Source organism: Polypterus senegalus, chromosome 3 (genome assembly GCF_016835505.1).
Source record: "Polypterus senegalus isolate Bchr_013 chromosome 3, ASM1683550v1, whole genome shotgun sequence".
In the NCBI taxonomy this organism is placed as follows: Eukaryota; Metazoa; Chordata; class Cladistia; order Polypteriformes; family Polypteridae; genus Polypterus; species Polypterus senegalus.
The window spans coordinates 111,580,181-111,586,180 of record NC_053156.1 but is presented as its reverse complement, the minus strand read 5'-3'; the positions used below and the strand labels follow the sequence as shown (position 1 = coordinate 111,586,180).

Below are 6,000 nucleotides of genomic sequence, written 5' to 3'. Positions count from 1 at the left end.
CAAGGGAAATTGACACCTTATAATTCACCTACTGATCTTATGAAAATCAACAAACGCTGAAAATGTTTTTCAGTTTTATGGCACTTATTATCTGTAAAAATTGCCAACAAATCATTCTATGAAATTCATTCATTTTTAAATTATTTTTCTCTATGCTATCTTGGTACTTTACACATACTGTACTGTTATGCATGCAACATAGTATATATTTTCATTATAAATTATGATCTCATTAGTAGCTTCATACCTTGCCTTGTGATGATGCTTCTATGAAAACCATAATACAACATAAAAATTGATTTATTCTGGAAAGTAAAACCTTTAGCAGCTGGAAGTGAGTAATTCAAGAAAAAAGATAGCTGTTAATCACAGAAAGGCCAACATTTTCTCATTTATTTTAACTTCTATTTGTGGCAAGCATTGGATCCAATTTAAAATGTTATTCCTGCAAATGTTAAATCTGAGCCAGAAGGAGTGATTTCCTGAGATAAACCACAGAGAAGAAAAATGGAAGTTGGATCATTTTTATATGCTAACGATGCTGGATTTCTGTTCGCCAGTGTTTACTTTGGTTAACCAATAAGGTACTTACTCAATAAATCAAAAACCATATCTAGACAAGAATAAAAGTGGAAAATATGGTAATAGCTTTGAGGATGTGATGTAGGGTATTATTAAATGTGACGTAAAATTGAAATCTGATATATTCACTATTTTATTGTGTCAAAAAGAAAAACTACAGTGCTTTTGTTAAGCCGTTGCCAGAGCAAAGTGGATGGAAGTAAAACGCTATTTTCTTTTCCTTTCAGGCTACAACATCATTTCTGCCTCATTAAACCCTTTTCTTACATAGATAAAAAGAAAAAAGTTTGGAAGTGTATCTCTCAATACTCAGCCAATATGAAAAAAAAAAACAGCTTATATTATTAACAATATTTCAGCCACAATACACCTAATATGGCCTCGGAAAGACCCATAATTCATTTTATTATTATTTTTTTTTTTCCAAAACTGTTCATTCCATAAACAAATCCTCCTATCCCTTGATAAATTTTAATGAGCTCAAAACTGTCTCCTCCATACCTTATGCTCTTACTTCATGGTCACCGTTCTGTTCTTCTCCTAGTAACTTCCAACCTGGGAGGACACAGAATGCAAAAATGGACAAGTAACTCCTGATGCCTCATATCATTTCTTCATTTTTCTGAAGAAAGACAACAACAACAACAACAACATTTATTTATATAGCACATTTTCATACAAACAGTAGCTCAAAGTGCTTTACATATTAAAGAATAGAAAAATGAAAGACATAATTATAAAAAATAAATCAACATTAACATCGAGTAAGAGTAAGGTTCAATGGCCAGGGGGGACAGAAAAAACCAAAAAACTCCAGACGGCTGGAGAAAAAATAAAATCTGTAGGGATTCCAGACCATGATACCGCCCAGTCCCTCTGAAAGGTCTAAAAGATGACAGGCAAGTGAAATTGGAAAGGTTATTTAGATTATGTCATATTCCGAAAAGAAGTACCACCTAGTGAGATCAAGAAAGACCACAAAAGCAAGCCCCAGCCACTTCTAGGTGTTTTTCTGAAATTGTTTTGTAGGTTTTCTAGAACATAGCTAAAACAAATGTGTCTAACCCAGATTTTTCTACCTTGAGGAATCTGATTCTAACATTTATTTTTCTCTAAAAATAGATTTTGAGAAGTTAAATATTGTTCTACCTTATTCTGTGATGCCATCTTGTTTTTACCATGGGTGCCGCCATTTTCTACCTTTAACATAATCTGTTACTATGGTGCTCATGCCCAGAATTCTCCAGGAATGTGTGGTGATGATTGTTCTGTGATGTCACCACAGCAACCACATAAAGGTATGTAATTATTATTATTATTATTTGTTTTGTTTTGTTTTTTTTTTGAGTTGATTTTCTGACTTCTCACATTCTGTTCTTGACTGCCTTTTTTGGTTTCTGATTTTGGATTTGGCAAAAGGTAGGAGTGACTTTTGGTTTACAAACTTTTTATACATTTTATCTACTAATCCCCAAAACTCTGTTATGTTTCAGCTAGGGTGCAAGGCTGAGGTTAAGATTCCTCATTTATGTTTATTTTGTTCAACTTTTATGTTAACTTTGTTTATTATTTAGCTTGTAGATAAAAAAAGTATTGTTTTTATGTGTGATGTGTTTTTGTGGGTGGTCTTCCCAAGTGGCAGGAACACTAGTCCATCACCGTCAAGGGAAACTCAGCTCTATAATGGCTGAGAAAAACTCAAAGACCCTTGTGGTTCATTAAATGGCTGGCTTTGGTGAGTCTGGTTGGATTTTTGATTATCATTATCCTTGGATTAACTTTGCCTTTTCAGGTAACTCTTTTGGCCTCTTGTTCTCCTCAGAGCTTATTTTGTGCGACAGATCATTTTTTTATAAAAACTAGATGGTTTTATTTATAAAGAGTCTATGTTTTCCCTTTTTGTGACTAGCTGGGGTTTGATCATTCTTTTTCCCTTCTAATGGGCATTTTTGAGGTGTTCTTGGGACTTTATTCTGAGGTTCTGTCCAGTTCATGAAAATATCTCTGCCTGTTTTCTTAAAGGCATAACACTGGTCTCATGGTCAAGAAGCTGAGAATAAAAGGAGAAGCTGGAAATTCCAAATGTGTTAAGGAAAGGATCTCCACCTAGTTGTAGCTGGTAATAATCATGAAAGGGGACCCAGTTCCTGAAGTTTATGGAACCATGGATGATGTGAACAAGACCTGTCTTTTCAAAACTATTGAAGTGCCCACTAGAGCATTTTTGTCAAGGATAAATGGACTAGGACCTGATACCTGCTATGAACAATCAGAGTATTGATTTTTGTTATTAAAACTTGCTTAAATAAATCTTTATTTTGTAGAAATGTAAAAACCGTGAGTTGATGTACTAGCTGGCCCATACATGAAGCCTTCATACATGATTCAGAAATTAAACCTTAAACTCATATCAGAAAAATAAATTTCATGATAGCATTATATAAATGAATTTTATATTATGACACCAGAGTTATATTATTTATAAGTCACATTATTTATTTTACATGAATCTATTATTCTAGTTGTCTCCTTAACAAGTACAGTCCTGTGTTTGTGATATGATGATCATTATGACTAAAAGTCTATGGGTAATGGTATTTATTACCACATGTGGTAATAATCTACCAGGCTACTAAACTGGGTGGGCCTCAGCGGGTTCTACCCACAGTATGAAACTTAATAATTTCTTCTTTTGTATTTATAAAATAATGTATATATATATATATATATATATATATATATATATATATATATATATATTGTGAACGCTGGCCCCGGCACAGACAGACGGACATCATATTTTGCTCCCCACACACCGTTTATTTACAATATTCACCAATATACAAAAGTCACGTGCACTCACAACCCCAGTGCCTTCTGCACCGATTCCCCCAAGTCCAGGGCCCACAGTCCTGTGCCTTGCTTCCTGGCCGCCTCCTGTCCACGTTCTCCAGCTCAGTCCTTCTTCCTCCCGACTTCCACCAATGACTGGAGGGAGGCGGCCCCTTAAATAATGCCCCGGATGAGCCCCAGGTGCTTCCTCCATCCTTGGCCACGCCCCAGCGTGGCGGAAGTGTCGGCTGCCTTCCTGGCGCTCTCCGGCGCCACACAATGTCTTCCCCGGCACTTCCTGGTGTGGCGGAAGTGTCGGGTTCCCGGATAATCAGGCACCGGGCGCCCGCCTGGCGGTGGCCACGGGTCCCTACAGGGCTGGGCTTCAAAGCCCTGTACCTGAGGCCCCGTGCCTAACCAGGACGGACGCCCCACTCTGTCTGGAGGAGGCACTCGCCCTCCTCCGGTCCTCAAGCCCCGCCGGGCTCCTGCCCGACCGGCAATCGCACGGGATAAACCGCATCGGGCGCCGCCTGGCGGTGACCACGGGCCCCTACAGGGAAGGGCTTCCATGCCCTCAACCCGTGGCCCCAACAGAACCAGGACGGACGCCTCGCGGTCTGGAGGAGGCACAAGCCCTCCTCACGTCCTCCTGGCCCCGGCGGGCTCCAGCCCGGCCGGGGCCACAGTGCCCCACCGCTAGCGAGGACACGTGGGTCGAGCGACACAACCGAAAGGGCAGCACGTCCCCAGCGAGGCTCCTACTATGTCCCCAGGGTCCAACACGGCACCCTGGGACATCTGTCTTCGGCACCCTCGCCGGCGCAAACGTCCCCTGTGGTCTGCGCCGCTCGCCCCGCTGTTCCCCAGCGGGTCACGTAGTCCTCCCGGCGTGGAGCACTCCGCGGGCGCCCGCTCCAGGCGGGCAGGTCCCGCCGGCGTCGGCCTCAGAGCTCGTCGGGGCTTCGGGCCTGTAAAATAAAGAAAAGAGGGCCAGAAGCACAGCGAGGACACTCCTCCCAGCGCCCGTCGATCTCCGTATCGACCGTGCTCCTGCCCCCTCCGACAGCCCCAACTTGCCTGCTGAAGCCCTCCGCCGCAGGTTCCATGCCCGTCCGCTCGTCCACGGCACCGCACTCGCAGGCGGCTCGCCCTAGCCGCCCAGGGGATCTCCTCTGCCCACACAGAGGACGGCCCTTCTCCGGACGCGCGCACCCAGCGCCGCGCCCTCTCCTATCGGAGGAACCGGCATTCACCCGCCGGTTCCTCCTTCTTTTCTTGACGCGCTGGCGGTCTGGGTCTGAGCACAGCAAAGCTCAAATCCAGCCCGTCTGCGTCCAGGCAGAGCGACGGGAGACAGTTGCAGGCTTGGAGCGCAGGGCGCTAGGACCCAGGGCACTCAGCAGCCCCGATCCTACCCGCCCCTGCATATTCGAGCTCCTCGCCTCGCTAGCTGTCTGCACCGCGGCGTCTGCTGTCGGGAGGTTGCCTACTCGGAGCCGCTCGTCCTGTAAACAGTCACGGCCATGTTCGGCGAACCCCCCCACTTGCTTTACGGGAACGGCAACACTCACCACTCCCGCCGTGTTCTGTCTGCCTCCGGTTCCAGCGCCGCGCCGTTCCTCCGTCTCACGCGGTGTCACTCCCGACGCGACCGCCTTCTCCATCAGCTGCTCGCACTGAGCGACTAGAACACGCAGCAACTCCTCAAAAGCGGCTTGGCGGGCTGAAGAGACTCCTCCGGCGACGCCGAGCCGCTGGTGGAAAGAGAGAGACAGGCGTCGGTGGGCTTACCTGTCGATCGGCTCCGCGCGTCGCCTGCCTCCTCTGGGCCACTCCCTCTGGCCCAATCGGGTCCTTCTCCGACACGAGACTGGCATTCCTTGGGCCCGCCTCTATCCAATCATCGGCGGGCACGCAAGACACACCGGCCAATCCCGTGCCTGTCAGCGGGCGGGACCTCCGGCCCGCGGCCATCTTGCCTCCCCTGCTCCGAGTGCGGAGACGTGCCTCTTCGCCGCGTTGTGGCTGCGGCGATTCCTTGAGCCGCAGCGGCTCCGACTCCGCAGCCTTCTCTGCTGCTGCCGTCGCCGCGCTGCCGTCAGCCCGCGGCCCGGGCGCTCCTGCCCCGAAGCGGATCCGGTTCGTCCCTGCCTGTAGAAAACAAAGTACAACCGACCCCGGAGGGCCGATTATTGCAGGGCAGGGCACTCACCTCCGGATCCGTCATGCGAGGCCCCGCCTCGGTGTGGCCTTTGCGTAGCGACGCCGGCCTGGCTGTCCGTCCCGACAGCGCGACTTTGAGCCGCTGCGCCCGGCGATGTCGACTTCTCCTCCGCACCCGGGGAAAGCAATCCCGCTGTCCGGTGGCGGTTTCTGGGCGCGCTCCGCGGTGTGCGGGCGCTCCCGCGGCCAGTGTGTGGGTCGCTGCTGCGCGGGCCGTTCACAGAATATTGTTGTTTGAACCCAGGTCCCCGCCTTGAACCAGGCGGAGTATCCTGCCGGCTACGCCACTGTGAACGCTGGCCCCGGCACAGACAGACGGACATCATATTTTGCTCCCCACACACCGTTTATTTACAATAT

General features: G+C 47.8%; 1 long non-coding RNA gene across 1 annotated transcript in view; it reads right to left on the bottom strand.

Annotated features, from left to right (window-relative positions):
* Positions 1-1,032: 1,032 nt before the first annotated feature.
* LOC120525480 overlaps positions 1,033-6,000 on the bottom strand; it is a 95,855-nt gene continuing 90,887 nt past the window's right edge. The window contains exon 4 of the long non-coding RNA XR_005632960.1: positions 1,033-1,137. This is a non-coding gene — a long non-coding RNA (uncharacterized LOC120525480). The remainder of the gene's footprint in view (positions 1,138-6,000) is intronic.